The sequence below is a fragment of the Balaenoptera borealis genome (assembly GCF_965194805.1).
Source record: "Balaenoptera borealis genome assembly, chromosome: 14".
In the NCBI taxonomy this organism is placed as follows: Eukaryota; Metazoa; Chordata; class Mammalia; order Artiodactyla; family Balaenopteridae; genus Balaenoptera; species Balaenoptera borealis.
The window spans coordinates 66,896,554-66,913,947 of record NC_138875.1 but is presented as its reverse complement, the minus strand read 5'-3'; the positions used below and the strand labels follow the sequence as shown (position 1 = coordinate 66,913,947).

Below are 17,394 nucleotides of genomic sequence, written 5' to 3'. Positions count from 1 at the left end.
AATGGTAACTTTCAAATTTTTTTTTTTTTTTTAGAAAAATGGGTATTAGTTCCTCGAACAATACAAAGAACTGCAGTCAAATCAAAACACGTCCAAGATGAACACACTTCCCCCCCTAGAATCCAGTAATTTTAAGCACTACATTCCTTTGAGGATAAGAGATATAAACTAACCCTGTGCTCCCAGACCCTCCAGAGTTCTGAGAACTGCTCCCTCAAGTCTTACTTACAAATAGCCCCAGACTTAAGAGTCAGAAACCCTGGGTTCATGCTGTGACTTGGCTGTTTGCCGGCTGTGAGCCAGTCATGGAAACCTCCAGTCTCAGTCTCTTCATCTGTAAACGGCATAATGCAATATCCGTCACCAAAACGGTGACGGGAATGAATAAAATAACGTACATGCTAGTAGCCGAGACAATGGCAGTATACAGTGGGTATCTGATACACATCTGTGAAATTAATAAGGATGAGTCTAACTTTACAAAATGAATGTCTGCTTGATCAACTGTGTAAAGAAATTATTCTTACTCTTGATTACATTTTTAAAATGCTGAATAAGCTGGCTTTTAAAGTTAACCTTAGATATCACTTATATATGGAATCTAAAATATGACACAAATGAACTTATCTACGAAACAAAAACAGACTTACAGACATAGAGAACAGATTAGTGGTTGTCAATGGCAGGGGCGGGGGGCCAGGGGGAGGAATGGATTGGGAGTTTGGGATTCGCAGATGCAAACTATTATATACAGGATGGATAAACAACAAGTTCCTAGTGTACAGCACAAGGAACTATAGTCAATATCCTATGATAAACCATAATGGAATAGAATGTGAAGGAGAATGTGTGTATATATATATATATATATATATATATATATATATATATATATATATATATATATATGTATTTATATAACTGAATCACTTGGCTGTACACTAAAAACTAACACAACATTGTAAATCAACTATATTTCAATAAAACAAATTAAAAAAACCAAAGATACTCTTAGCATTAAAAGAGACTAGTAAACTTGCAAACTAGAAAACCCTGGCCTTATTTATTCACTTGAAAATTAAAGAAGGGATATGATTGAGATTTCTGATGGTAAGACATGCCTGTAAAATGATCAACCCTGTAGATTTATTTATAAGGCATATATAACATAATCTGAGGCAAGATATTATATAAAATAGTTAACTCTATAAAATGGATACGGATGTTGAGCACATAAATCAATGTGATTTAGAAAAAAGAACTAAAACGTCCACCCACTCTTGCTACTGAATAAGTTAAACTATGATGATGATTCCACTTCAGAGTATTTATTATTTAAATATTTCAATTTTCACTTTGTACAAGAGAGGGCACTCTAATGCTTGCTTTCTTTCGTATGCAGTGAAAAACACAGTAATTTCCATCTCTTGAAAGCATTAATTTGGAAAAAAAAAATCTAAACAAGGTAAATTAGTACCAAGCAAACATACGCCAATCTTTAAAACAGATTTTGATTGGAAATATTCTTTGCATCCTAATTGTTTCCAAGGAGAAAAATGTAAAATTACTGCATTTAAAAAGCAAATGGGATAGAATAACAAACGATATCTGTTGTTTATGAGATACTATAATTTTTAAAAACTTGACTTGTATCATTCTTGTATGCAAAATACACAGAGATATTAACATGTTCATGGTTCAAGAGAAAAGGAATATAGGTTTATTAAATCTTACTACAACTTCAGTCTCTCTTCATGACACAACTGCTCCTACCCCACAGAGTTCCTTAACGTATAAAAGGGGATTGTGTGAAGGTCTCCTGTGTTTCGGCAAATCCATCTGCTTTGGCTCCTGTGTGCAAAGCCGGAGGACCCCTTCCTGCTCTCGACCCTCATGTGCCTGCCTGCATCTGACGCTGGAAGCAGAGGGCTGTGCCCGGACACTTGGAGAGAAGGACGACTGTGTTCTGACAGAGATGCTCCGTGCTAAATTTAAAAACTCTTTCGTGTGACCAGAGGGAGGGCTTTGCGAGGGGACGGGAGTTAAAGTTCAACATTAAAACATTCCCGGCACACAGGCCCGATCGCTACAAATCCCATTTGATAAACATAGCTCTGCCACGTCTGACTCAATAAGAAACAATCGGAAATGCTTTTTGGTTCTTCGGTTCTTCGGTTCTGGGCTGTTGTGCTGAGAAAGTCTGGTCTTTCAAGTTCAAGTCCTGAGGCGCATCTGTTTCCAATGTCTTCTTGATTATTCTTTGTGAACAAAACCCAAGATTCTGTTTCTATTTTGGAAAATGTTAAAGAAAACCTCCTATAGTAATGATCTCCATTTTGAGGGGGGCACATGGTGCTTGCAGATCCTGTGTGATCACAGCTGCTCTCCGACGCAGCTGCTTTAAATAGGAGACAGTAACGGGCCTGTCAACAGCTTATGACGTGGGCCAAGCTCTTCCAACAGCACATGCAACACTCCGGCTGCGTCAGGGGACGTATGGGAATAGAATTCACATGTACAGTGGTCAGATGTGGCTTTTGAATAACAGAGAGAGTGGGAGAGCCGCAAATTTCCCCCAAACGAGTTGGGAAAACGTTCAAGGCATGCTAAATGATGGGGAAACACACACACACACACACGCACGATACATCATTCACAGTGAAAAGATGAGCTCAAAAACAATCCATTTATAAATACAAGTGACTACAAATCCTTAGGTCAAAAATTAATTTTAGAATACCAGAAAGATTGCATGTTACATCAAATGTGAGTTTTGAAACCTAAGCCAATAGCTACCAAAGTATTTATAAACATTCCTTTTTTTCCCTATGGGAACCAACTCGGCAACCTCAGGCAGAGCTCAGTTCTCCCCAGACCACCACCTGGGCTCTCTCCTCGTGTCTGACAATCAATGGTGACAAGTTTAAGATCAAGGCTACTGTCACGTCAATTCTTTCCCTTCACAGAGAGCTGAACTCTAGACTGAGGATCATGACGGTGATTCCGCACATTTGCAACGTGGACACCTCGGCGCTCTTCAGTGTCTGACAGTCAGCTGAAGTGGAAGCAGTGACCCCCACCCAACATACGGCCCTGAGCGGACGGGTCCATCACTGAGCCCAGGGATGCAAACACATTCTCGGGCCTCGACAGCTTCCTTACATCCAGGTTCCTGTCCCTTGCACCCTGTGGGATCCTTCTAGGGTGTCACAACAGAACTAGGGGTTCAGACAAGTGTTTCAGCAGAAGCAATGGGGCACACTGGTCAGTGCGAGAAGTATCTGATCAGAGAAAACAGAAGCGAAAAAAAGACCCTTGGTGACCACTGGTCACCCTCACTGCGCAGATGTGGGGAGGAGGGGAAGAGACTTGCTCTGGAGCAGAGTTTCTCATCCTCAGCTGTGCGATCCTTTGTTGGAGCAGCGGGGGCCGCCCTGTGCACTGTACGAGGCTTAGCAGCAACCCTGGCCTCGACCCGCTGGATGCCAGTTGTGACAACCAAAACTGTCCCCGGGCGTTGCCAAGCACGCCTGGGGTTGAGGACGAGCGCTGCGGAGTGGCTGCCATGGAGTCTGGTTCATCCCATGAGGACTGGCGCCGCGGCCGCCCCGGAGGAGCACCAGGATACCGGGGGACAGACGGCCTGTGAAGCCCGCGCCCGGGAGGCCACGTTGGCCGCGCTCTCCTCCCACCCCCTCCTGAGTTACTGTTTCAGTTCCTTAGGCCCCTTGTGTCTGAGAAAAGACAGCTACTCGGGCTCCCTCTGTACAGTGTGTAAGAACTGAATAGGATGCTTCTGTACGCCTGGATGGAACCTTCCTACCCCTTGTTTAAGCTGAGGGGACGAAGGCTCCATCGCCTCCAGATCTCACCGTGATGCTTTGCTCCTGAAGGGCCCTCAGTAAACATCAGCTTAATATGAACCACTGATACTTTATACCCATTGACATTGGTAGTGATACGACCATCCTCCCAATCACCTTGAATCTAAACTCCTATCTGTCCATAGCCAAGCATCCACTGAAAAAAACAAAAACCGCTATGGACTGTAAGAACGATACTGTTAAGTCATTTGTGGCCTTTCTGATCCCAGTACCACAGCGCTACTCAAGCCTTTGCCTGGGTTCTTAGACATGCCTCCCACCAGCATCCTCTTACTGGAGAGCAACCCAACCTTTGCTTAAAAGATGCTTCCTTTCTCTGTCCCTCCTTTGCTTAAAAGCCCTCAGTCTCTGGGGCCTTAAGAACAAAGCCCCACCTGCACAGCATGGAATTCTAGGTGGCCCCCGGCCCTGCCCCAATTTTCTCCATCTTCTCTCTCAGCACACCTTCCCTGCGACCAACAGCTGACCCCCCCCCACTCACAGGTCGTTGATGGGGAAAGACCACCTGCACTTGCTCCGTATTGTGCCCTCCCCGTCGTCTACTTCCGCTCCAGGTCTTCATCCTGCCATCCTGTCTGTGAGAGAACACTTCCCATACCAACTCCTACGTGAAGTTGTCAAGTCAGCCCTATGCTTCCAGGTTAGACCTGGTGATCCCATTTCTGCTCTCCCAGCACAGCCCATCCAGCTCACAATTTCGTATGTGTGTGTACCTATCTACTCTCCTCCGAGCTCCTCCAGGACTGTGTGTGGCTCCCTCCCTCCCTCCCTCCTTCCCTCCCCCACAGCATCAAGCACAGGCTCTTGCATACTGCAGGTACTCAATAAATGCTCACCGAATTGTATTTAAATCACTTAAGTCAAAAAACGTTTCCCCACTCTTTGGTTTTAGTGCTCTCTCCATTCCTGGGATTGCCTTTTGAACAAGTATTAGAAAGAATGGCAGACGATCATACATCTTTGTAGGGAAGATTCGTCTATTCTCTTTGTTAGGCATTGGAAGGATTCTTGCCATTTCAGGCTCCGTGGATGGTCACCAGGCAGTGACGGGGAGCTGGCTATCTGTGAGGCAGGACATGCCTTCACAGGGCAGCTCAAATGCTGAATGGACATTCTTGCGTCAAATTGAAGTCTTTTCTCTCCTGAAAATGCTCACTGTCTAGAGCTGTACAGATGAGTATGCCTCCTTCAATGAGGTGGGCCTTCCGACAGCTGGAGCCAACAGGATGGCCGTCTGAAGCACTGTACCCAGCTCTCTGAACCTGTCCATAGGAGCCACGATTTCTAGCTGTCACCATTCTCATCTCTTCTTATCCATCCACCCCATCCCATCCTCATGACCATCCTCTGGATGTCTTCCTGTTAGCCAAGATTCCTCTCAATAGGGGTCACATCAAACATAATGCTTCAATCAAGCCTGATCAAGGATTTCATAAAGGAATTACCACCTTCCAATGCAATCCTCCAAACCTGAACCATGACCAAGTAAGACGGAACTGGCTTTATCAGCTACAAATCACACTGCTGGCATAGAGATAACGATCAAACCAATTTTCAGATCTTTTAAAAATAGTGGTATATGCCAGATCATCCCTAGACTACACAGATGGACATTATTATAAACAGACAGAATAACAATATTAAACAAAAATCAATAAACAAAGCCCTAAATGCAAGACTTTGCAAGTTTCCCTGCCACATTTTACAACTGACTTTTGAATCTTGAGTTAATGCATTCAGCTTTTGCTGTTGTGCAGAGTTTTTCTTAAATCATCTTGTGACTCTGTAAGTGTGGATTCTAATCTCCAACCCCTTCTTCAGCGGAGACCTCAGTGAAGACGGTGTGTCTGGATGCACTCACCACGCATGCAGGGACTCCCGCCGGCTGGAGAAGCATATCGGGCGGGAAGTGGTTTTCTCTGGTTTGCTTTGCAGAATCTCTAATCAGGTCAGCTGGTCTGATGACATGAATTAAGGCCATCCAGGCTCCACAAACATGGTAATTCAATTAAGGACCAACAGGACCTGACTCTCTGAGCAATAATACAATTTTAGTTCCCAAGTGAATGCGGTGAGCAGAGAACAACTAGATTATCCAGGTCCTGGGGAAGCAGCCGGGGTGCTTGGAACCTAGTTTGGGGGGAAGACAGGGAATCCAGCCTCTTTTCAGATTGTGCTAAATGTAATAAGAGGATGCAGCGATGCTCAATAAGGCTTTCCAAGGGAAACATGGAAAGTTGAGCAAACTACCAGTCCTGTGTGTTCATAGAAGCAACGTTACAGGGAGAATCCTGACTAGGAAATTTTAACGTAAACTGCTTTTTGTATCTCTGTGAATGGAGAATAATCAAAAACATATCTTAAAGAGTTCAGCTCTCTGTTAAAATTGGCTAAAGACTCTTAAAATTAATGGAAATATTAACATAATTTGTAAACGTTCAATATGAGAACGTATTTGGAGAGTGCTTTCATTCCATCCTCTTTCCGCTTGTATTTCATCATCTCTGGTAGATTAGAACTAAGGGTCAAGTATAACAAATGAAAAACACCAAATTACACAATTTCATTTTTGTGTTTTTAAAACCTACAAATTTCAGCATGTTCACAAACAGATGCACACTTTTAAAACAGATTATCTTTGGGTGTTCATCCTTTTGTGTAAAAAATGCTTTAACCTCACAAGACGATCATGAGTAATTAATTCCTAGGGAAAAGAAATTCTCCTACCCTCTTCGATTATCTACATTTAAAAATAACACTTATTCCCAAAATAAGGCTTATCAATGGAAATATTCCAACAAAGTCTTGTTTTAGGTCTAAACGTGTTGGCATACCTTCCTGGCATGGAACAAAAATACCAAAGGCTTATGGGAAAGAAACTCTCACTTTTACGGGCAGAAAGAGCTGTGGGCATCGCCTGGATCAGTGTGTGTCTTAAAGATCACTGTGTGATCTAAAACGATATTAGCACCTAATAGCATGTACATATTTTTGATTTTGATCCAAGTGCATGCCATGGTGATGGTACTAAAAGGACGCATTTCACTCACCCTCTCAGAAGTTTGAAAAGCATACAACCCAGGGAGAACCAGTCGGCACTGCTGTCGTACGCAGTCCCTTTCTGCAGGACCTCGGGAGCCATGTACCCGTGGGTGCCCCTGGGGAGAAGAAAGGGTACGTGTGGTTATCAGTGCTTGCAGACCTTATAAAACATTCCCAGCTCACCAAGAGGTCTGAGCATCATGCATCCATGTCGGCAACTATGAACAAGGCGGCGGGGACGACAGTGCTTCCACCAGATATGATTCAGCAAACACCCAGTGAGAAAACGACCTTTCCTGTCTTCATTAGGATAGGACTGAATATAAATAAATTACCATATGAAATAAATATGAACGATGCGCGCACTCCACGGTCTCGGAGGTGAAATGTGAGTCTCGGGAGTCCTTCCTCACTCCAGGCAGGAGGAGTCAAGGGCAGGCCCGTGAGGAGATGTGTGGGGCTGGGGGAGGGAGCGGGGGGAGGGGGTGATGAACAGTGACCTGGAAGGGATGGGCACGGGCATCCCTGTGTGGCGCCACCCTCCCGTGCTGAGGACCGGGGCTCGCACATATGCCCGTCGTATCTCCCACCTTTCCACGGTCACAATGGTATCCAAGGCAGGGCGGGCGTGGGGGGACAAGCCGACAGGTACGGAGACGGAGAAATCACGTATCCGGTTTAAAGAGCTGCTGACAGCTCAAAGGACTCAGCCAAACAAATGTGCAGGCGACTTGCAGGAAGCTGAGAAATATCACTTGGGAGGACAACCATTTATATATAATATGTGTTATCTGCAACTCAAAATCCTTTCCCATTCTGCGACTCCCCACCCCTCCTTAAAGATCTGAGCACGCACTGTTCCAAGCGCGCAAGAGAGGGCTCGTGGGGAACTTTCAAAGACGTGGCCTGAAAGGGCCCCGAAAAAGCCTTTAACTGTAGCTCTGTTCCCATCCTTCACTGATTTTCTTCACTGATAGAATGGGTGATAAAATGACACCTTCATCCCACAGGGGTGCCGTGAGGATCACACGTATGTAATGGGCTTAGGATAGTGCTGGCTCTTAAAAAGAACTCAACCTATGTTAGGGATTTTATTCTCTATCCTTACGTTATAATCCTTTTTAACTTATGCTCAGAAACAGTGAGAATCTGCTCCGCCAAGTGATCCTGGATCAGCACTGGGCCCGATACCCTCTCTGCCTCAGAGTTCTATCTTGAAAGACGTTCTCAAACAGTGAAAACGGGCACTGGTCCAGCCCTCAGAAAAGCTCCGCCATCCAGAATCCAAAGTCTGACAGCGTGCGGTCAGCAAGGCACACTGGGAGAGTCAGAGATTTCCTCAAGGGGCATCCAAGCCATTTTCTGGGGAGGTTTAACTTTGGTGTTGCTGGGAAAACCTTTGTGGTGACCTTTTTAACCTGCGATTCTCGGGATCAAAACCCAGTTCTGGGATGGGAAGATCTCAACAAGGATAAATGCACGGGGTTAACGCAGATCACGTCTCTGAGTGGACACTGGACACAGCAGAGCACTGGACCTGCCCACTTCCATGGTTTTCAGCTTCTGCCTACACGGCAGCACCTAGCACTTCCTGCCGCTTCCCACTGACGATCTGTGCTGTTCATGCTGAAAGAACACTTGAGCATTTGAAGACATGGTGACAGGGGATTGAGCTTTGTATTCCTGGATAAAATAAGCTGGGACTTAATGAGTCACTGATGATCTGTTTGATTCCAAAAACAAAGTTTTTCTGTGTCATTTGGTGGTTGCTCCACGGTTCACTTTCAGTTTGTCAGAATTGGATTCCATCGTTAGATGGACTGAGTCTAAACCTAGATGGAGAACCAACCCCAACGCTGCTGTGCAGACGGGCCAGTGTCTGACGAAGTCCTGGCATCATACCTACGGCTTTGAAAAGAGCAGAGAAGCCCAGTCTAGGGTGAAATTCTGGCCACAAATCTTTAATCTCGTACCAAGTCGATCCTCTCAAAGCCTCAGGGAGTTCAGACAGAGTGTAAGGAACACAAGCTTTGGAGTGGGACAGAACTGGATCTTAATTCTAGCCCCACGATGTGCCAGGCATGTGACTTTGTTCAAGTGCCTTAGTGTCTCTGAACCTCAGTTTCCATCCCATAAAAGTAGATGATTATACCCATGCCCTGTGGGTCTTCTGTGAAGATAACAACATATTCAGAGCAGCTGGCCACACATGCCTGGGACAGCCGATGTTCAGCTCATGGCATGAGTGCTGTCCCCCACACCGGTCACTTCCCGGACAGCCCCTGGGGCTGCTGGTTCCAGGAGGTCAGGGAGCTCTTCTGCCTCGGTGCCCGCTGCATCGCCAGCACCTGGCACACAGCCAATGTGAAGTAAATACTTATTACATGAAGGAGTTGACTTCACCCTCACAACTGTCACGTGAAGTAAGCAGCATTGTTACTACCTCTTTATAGTGGAGAAAAATGAGGCTGGTGCCATGTGGAAGGAGGATTCAACCCACATCTGCTGACTCGAAAGCCTTTGTTCTCAGCCATGAAATGCCTCCTCTACTTAAAAATACAGAATTTTGTTGTGCATTTATCCTTTTTAAGTAGTGGCCTCACTATCATCGTTTAAACATGGAAATCAACCTTCCCGATCCCATCCCTTTACAGATGCTGTTCAGCTATGGACAAAAGCCCGTCTTTCAGATCTGACATGTGAATTACACTAAGAAGAGGGGGAGGCCCTATAAGGGAATAAGTAACTGCATCTGAAAGTTAATTCCTTTGGGAGATTAACTCTTCTGAGCTCTCCGATTCATATTCAGTTGTGACTATACTAAATTGAAGAAATGAGCATACCAAATAGCCGTGGCATTAAAAATTCAAACGACTCTCTTAAAAATGTCTGATGGGGCTTCCCTGGTGGCGCAGTGGTTGAGAATCTGCCTGCCAGTGCAGGGGACACGGGTTCGAGCCCTGGTCTGGGAAGATCCCACATGCCGTGGAGCAACTAGGCCCGTGAGCCACAATTGCTGAGCCTGCGCATCTGGAGCCTGTGCTCCGCAACGGGAGAGGCCGCGATAGTGAGAGGCCCGCGCACCGCGATGAGGAGTGGCCCCCACTTGCCGCAACTGGAGAAAGCCCTAGCACAGAAACGAAGACCCAACACAGCCAAAAATAAATAAATAAATAAATAAATAATTTTAAAAAAAAATGTCTGATGAACTCCCTGGGAGAGGCTTATACAACCCCAGGTTCTGGCCTCATAATTGTCAAGTGTTGGCAAAATGCTAAGGCTTTTATCACCATATCCCAGATTCTGTAGGAAGAGAGAAACATGTTTACAGAAACGGTGCTAATCGCTATTAACATCTGATCAGAGCTTTAAATGGCAATTCTGATTTAACGCAGTCCCTCATAAAGTAATGCAGTTTTAGAACCACTTTATTTTTAGCCCCACAAAAAAAAAAAAAAAAGGATTTATAGTTTATTTTCTGCACGGATGCATGAAATGAGACTCCTGGGAGTTACTTCAAGACCATTCAACACAGCAATGATGCACAATAAAATGGAATTTTAAGAGCTTCACTGCTAAGACTGATATATTAAAAAAGAAAAATCAAGCAAAAGTCACCTGTTTTTCCACAAACTGCACATATGTCCACATCTTCCACCCAGATAAACTGACACTAAAGAAATAGGAATAAAAACCAGTACGTATTCCATTCTGCTTCTGCTGAGCGCCAGGGCAGCTACTTCATACTCCTGTTGTCATTTGAACAATCTCAGGTTCAGGGAAGTCCTTGGGCAAGTGTCAACACTTGCAGAACAAGCACGGCCACTGCTGGAAGCAGCTTAGGGTCCCCTGAGAGGGGACAGGTGCTGGCCGACGGCCAGGGTGTCAGGGAGCTTCCACCGCATGGTTGTTTAGAGGACGGACGTAATATTCAGATCTAACAATATGACCTGCATTAAAAGCTTGAACTGCAAGGAGATGATTTTTTAAATTAAAAAAAGACCCCTAATTTCTTTTTAGCAAAAAAAAAAAAAAAAAAAACTGTTTTGAAAAAGAAGGAAAAAGTAGACGGAGAGAGAAACCTGACCTCTGGGCCCTCCTTGGAAAGTTCTATGCAATTGCCTGTGCACCTTCTTTGGCATATAAGCTTTCAGGGGTCTATTACTACCTCTACCCTATAGATAAAGAGACTGAGGGTCAAGCAGGTGAGCTGACTGCCTCAGGGTCACACAGCCAGCACGGATTTGGGTCTGCTGCTGAGGCCCCTATCTTTCCCTTAGACCACCCTGCCCCCGGGCAGCTACACTGTGGGTCCCTGTGTGTTCCCCCAAACGGTGACAGCGAGCACACCACCACCCTTATCTCCTCTCCCACAGCCTGGGATACGGGACCTTCCCCTGACCCGGCACTGCCACATGCTGAAAATCGCTATTGGCAGGAAAAAAATGGGGGAACAAATGACCACGTCAGGGTCTGAGTGAATAGGCGAGTTGAGTTAGGAAACGACAGTGACAGAGGTGCTATACTACTCACACACTCGCGTGCGGCTTCTTTTTGGAAAAATCGCAGGCAAGACCAAGGTCTGATATCCTAACGTGTCCGTGTTCATCCAAGAGGATGTTTGCGGGCTAAAATGAAAGAGAAGGTGATCTTCAAGAGTCCCCAAGATGTCCCAGGGGCTAACTTCTAAAACTACTGGCGCTTGATATCTCATTATTTTATCACAGTTCATTCCTACACATGAATCCTAGCATTAATCATATCATCACATCCAAGTGGGGCATGATACCGACAATGACATGTTTCATGTTACTTTCAGCAGGAAAGTGGTAATGACAGATGGGAAGGATTCTACTCATTTGATGATGGAACACAGGGCAGGTAACACGGGAGGGTTACAACCACAGTCCATCGGAGTTAAAGTATTTCTTTTTCACAGCAAGAAGTGCAATCCAGCCAGAATGGTGAGTCTCTCCACAAAGGGGGTGAGTCCACAGGCTCCTTGGCCTCTGTAACTACTAGGACTTCGGAGAATGAAGCCACGAAGCACAGCACAGAAAGGAACCTTGTAAAAATATACTAATAGTGACCAAAGAAATCAAAATATTCCATGGCCACATTAATCCCGATAAATGTCATTTCTGTTTATTAGTACAGAATCAACAGAGGGCCCTACCAAATGACCAAATATGATTTTGACCACAACTCTGATGAAATGTATCCATTAAGATTAGATTTAGTCAGCATAATCATGGAAAACAAAGCTCCTCTCCCTAATATACATTCAATTACAGTCATCTTGATATTTTTCTGCTGGAGATCAGCTATTGTTTTGCTTGAAATAAAAATAATGGATGCCATTATAAACTTGAAGCATGAATAATCATGAATGACTAGAATTAAGTCTGAATAAAAATTAGGTAATACCACTGCCTACTAAATAGCTTAGAAGACAAAAATACTGCATCAAGATGATTAAAAACCAGTTATAGATTTAAATTAAAATGTATCACAGTGGCGCTTCATGGGCCTTCGGCATGTATTTTATTCTTCTGCAAAACTCACCATGAGGAAATAAAATGTCATGTGCCAACCAATGTCTAATTATTTCTAATGTGATGAAAATACAGTTTTTCTTCTTTATGTTCATATGAAGGCTTAGGGAGTAATTCTTTAACCTTGCAGGAGGCTTTCAAAGTTACAAAGTCCCTTGTGAAAAACATAATATGCTCAACACTAAAATACACCATTTTAGATTCTTAAGAGGTAAACTTGAAAAGCTAATCACAACACATGAGCAAAGGAACATCATCTGTACATTTTAGCTGGTTAACCTCGGTTCCGGTTAAGAAGGAAGCAGAGAGGAGGCAAACCCACTCTCCTCCCAACCTCCTTGGGAAGTTGCCACGGCTATCATTTTTCTTCTCACCATTATTTACACCTTTATATATCTGCGTGATCATTTCTATAGTTTGTCAAGGTCCCGTTTATCTCCTCCCCCGTTCTTCATGTGGCTGGCTAGATGAATATCACCGCAGATGTACCAAGCAAACTCCCAACTCCCTCCTTAATGCAGAACCTGGGACCAAGCATCATGGTCTGGAATGGAAAAACTCAGAACGCACTTATTTCCTTTTTTTCAAGTCCAGTAAGATTTTAAAGAGAACCACAGTGAAGAAGCCCAAGCTTGGAAGACTGGGGCTATGTAGTTCAGGGATCTGAAAATTCGTTAGTGATTTTTTTTTTTTAATTAATTAATTTATTTATTTTTGCTGTGTTGGGTCTTCGTTTCTGTGCGAGGGCTTTCTCTAGTTGTGGCGAGCAGGGACCACTCTTCATCGCAGTGCGCGGGCCTCTCACTATCGCGGCCTCTGCTGTTGCGGAGCACAGGCTCCAGACGCGCAGGCTCAGTAGTTGTGGCTCACGGGCCCAGTTGCTCCGCAGCATGTGGGATCTTCCCAGACCAGGACTTGAACCCGTGTCCCCTGCACTGGCAGGCAGACTCTCAACCACTGCACCACCAGGGAAGCCCCGTTAGTGATTTTTTAAGGCAAATTCAAAACAATCTGAGGCTCAGAGAGTGCCCTTCGGGGGAAATTCTCCAGGCTGTCAGCCACTCTGCCCTGATCGGATCAGGCTTGCCTCAAATGAGTTATGACTCAGCCCTTCTACATGTTAGTTCACAAGTAGATACTTCCCGTAAGACATATATGTTCTCTGCTAGTTCACCTTTGTACACCTCCTGGTCTCACACCAAGCCAGGGCCAAATCAGTTGCTTAGTGAACATTAATGGAATTACAATCAATTGTAAAATGGGTGACAACAAAACACCCCTACCCTGCTTTTCACTAATTAACCAATTAAAGTTTTTGAGTTGGCATACGTGCTGCACCAGACACGGAGGTAATAGGGACAAGTAGGATGGAGTCTTTAGAACAGAGTTCAGAGTCTGGAGGAGATCGACATCACAAAGGTGATGCCTTTATTGGGGCTGAGACGAGGAAAATGACAGGATACCATGAAAGAGGTGGAAATGCCTGGAAGACCACAACTGCAATACAACACAATATGTGCACATATTGCACAGGTCCGATAAACGGAAGGAGTCTGTCCAGTGGCCTTACCTTCAAATCTCTGTAAACGGCAAACTGATTGTGCATGTGTTCCAGCCCCAGGATGACTTCTGTGGCGTAAAACCGCATCTCCTTCTCAGAAAACACCCCGTGCTGTGAAAGATGATAGTGCAAATTGCCCCCTGGAATCAGAGACGCGGAATTTAAATTCAGTGCATCAATTTAAAGGGAACAAAAATCACTGTCATCCTGCATAGTTACGATACAGTCGAAAAAGGTAAACTATGCTTCTGCTTTGTCTATATATATATATATATGTATGTGTCATTGATTTCTGTAATTTGACCAAATGCTTTAAAAATTCTAGAGAAAACTAAAACATTGAGAAGACTTAGATGTGACAATAGCCAGGACAATATGAAACAAAGCCACCATTCTCTGACAGGTATCACAGTTCCCAGATGTACCATCAAGGGGGAGGGAGGGTTAGCTAATCTGCTTTGATTACTTGAGTTCTGTCTAATAACTGAATCAACCCATGTAGTGATCCAGTAGGTGGCTTAGCAACTCATTCTGTGGACAATAAATAGTAAGGAAACAAAACAAACACATTGATCATATTGATAGATATATGAGAAAGCAAATACAGTAAAATTTTAACTGGTAAAACCTAGGTGGTGTGTATTCGGGTGTCTCCAGTAAAATTCTTTCAATTTTGCCATATGTTTGAAGTTTTCACAATAAAATGTTGGAAAAGGTAAATCGTCACATGGCCTCAAGTTACAGAGACACAGAAGGCCACAAACAGGGTAAGGGAATGTTCTTATAAACTATAAAAGAAGAGCCTCAATTGATCTATGAAAGTTCATGTGTGTCCAACTTTATTGCCCTTGATTTTATAAGTATCTTCCTGTTCACACACACATATTCCTGTATAACCACTACCAGATCAAGGTGTAGAAGATTTCCAACATTGCTGAAGGTGTCCCATGCCCATCCCAGGCAGTATATCAGCTCACAGCCCCTAATTAAAGCCAATCAGACTCTACTGTAACCTCTCCCCCGACAGATTAGTTTTGCCAGTTCTGATAGTCACATAAATAGACTCACACAGGGTACATGCCCCTGTGTCTGGCTGTGTCTCCTCATTATAATGTGTGTGAAATTCCTTCATGCTGTTGGGTAGGTCTGATTTTAAATCAAACACTCAAAATGTAATAAAACTTCAAGTGAATTTCAAACTTTAACAGGGTAAAGTTTTCCTGGGTAACTTTAACAGACCCAGGAAAGTGGGTCTGGTTCTGTGGAAAAATGCACAGAGACACAACACTGCTAATTAGAGATGAACTCAAAGGTGCTCTGTCACTCTGATTCAATCATGACTCCTCTATCTACATCTTCAAAAGACTCAGATTCTACAGAAAAATATTACTGCCTTGCTAGTCTTTCTGTTGGTCTACATTTCGGTTCTGGCTAGTCAAGTATCCATTTCAATCTCTGATTCTGAGGTTGAAAGAACCATACCATGGGGGGAAATGTTATCTGTATTACTGTTTTGAAACACTGAGAATAAAAATGGAATTAAATTAGCTTTTGAAAGCGGAAAAATGTACCAGAGCCGAGGACAGAAAAACTCAATTGTAAAGATGTCAATTTTCCCCCAGATTAAACTCTAGATTCCATGCACTCTTAATTAAAATGAAAATTGACAAACTGATCCCAAAATTTATATGGAAATGGAAATGGCCAAGAAAAGTTCAGATACACTTGAAGAAAAGTAAAGCTGGAAAACTCATAGTGCTAGATATCAAGACTTACGGTAAAGCAACAGTAATTCGGTACGGAACTAGCCCAAGGACAGACAAATCGACCAGTAGAACAGAACAGAATCCTGAAGTAGACCCACATGTAAATGCTCATTTGATTTGTAATAAAGTGACCCAGTAGGGTGGGGGTAAAGCATGGCCTTTTCAATCAGTGGTGCCGGAGCAACAGGCTATCTGTACAATCAGCTGTGGACGTTCACCCCTACCTCACACCACACACTAATGTCAACCCCAGGTGGATATAGACCTCAAGGTAAAATAATAAAGCTTCTAGAAGAAAACCAAAGAGAACAACTTCAGGATCTTAGGGTGAAGTAAAGATTTCTTAAACAGGCCACAAAAAGCACTAACAATAAAAATGTTGATAAGCTGGACTAAAATAAAAGTAAGAACTTCTGTTCTTCAGAAGACACCATTAAGAGAGTAAAAAGGTGAGTCACAGAATGGCAGAAGATATTTGCAATCCATATATATCTTGAATATATAAAGAACTCTCAACAATCAATAAAGAAAAAGCAAACAACCCAGTAGAAAAATGGCAAAAGAGCAACAACAACAACAACAATAATAATAATGTAGGCACTTCACACAAGGGAGTATCAAACGGCCCGCAAGCCTATAAACAGATGCTAGGCCTCAGTTTTCCCTAAAGAAATGCAAACTGAAAATCACAATGTATCATCACTAAAACCGATGAGAATGGCTAACATTAAAAAGACTGACAATGCCAACTGTTGCAAAGGTATGGAGTTTAATGGAACTTCCAATATGGTGCTGGGAGGGCGGAATGGTACTACCACTTTCACAAGATGTTCAGTGGGATCTGCTAAAGCTGATCACCACTTGCAAAGCCTATGAGCCAGCATTTCTACCCCGGGGTATTTACCTAACAGCAATCTGTACTCATGTGCACGAGAATCTGTACTCATGTGCACCAAGGACATGAGAATGGTCCTCATGGCACTATTCAAAATAGCCCAAACCAGGAAATAACCCCAATGTCTACCAACAGGAGGATGGATACACGAATTGTGGCACATTTATATGATGGAATACTATAGAACAGGGGCCACCAAACTTTTTCTGCAAAGGGCTAGACAGTAAATATTTTAAGCTTTGCAGGCCTCATCCAGTGTCTATCACATATTCTTCTTTGTTTCTTTTCTTTACAATGCTTTAAAAAGGAAAAAACCATTCTTAGTTCACGGGCTGTGAACACAAGCCAGATTTGGTCCCTGGGCCACACACATAGCCTGGTGACCCCTGCTATTTAGCTACAGAAGGCGCTGTTGCTAAGAGCAACGACTCAGATGCATCTCGCAAGCAACACTGAGTGAGAGAAGCCAGACACAAAAAGAGTACATTTATATAAAGTTTCAACACGGGCAAAGCTAAATTACGGTTTTAGACATCTGGGTAGTAGTTAGCTTGGGCGTGGGGTGAGTGGATGGAAGGGACACAGGGAGACTTCTGGAACACCGGTAACTTTTTATCTCTTGACATGGGTGCTGGATACACACATGCGTTCCCTGGTGAAAATCCATCAGTGCCCCACTAGATCTAGAACT

At 43.7% G+C, this 17,394-nt stretch overlaps 1 pseudogene across 1 annotated transcript in view; it reads right to left on the bottom strand.

Annotated features, from left to right (window-relative positions):
• The window catches only part of LOC309610709 (G protein-coupled receptor kinase 3-like), an 85,157-nt pseudogene that overhangs the window by 15,024 nt on the left and 52,739 nt on the right, over positions 1-17,394 (bottom strand). The window contains exons 10-12 of the transcript XR_014249738.1: positions 14,052-14,182; positions 11,460-11,554; positions 6,935-7,042 (exon numbers count right to left, since the gene is read on the bottom strand). The product of XR_014249738.1 is annotated as a G protein-coupled receptor kinase 3-like (transcript). The remainder of the gene's footprint in view (positions 1-6,934; positions 7,043-11,459; positions 11,555-14,051; positions 14,183-17,394) is intronic.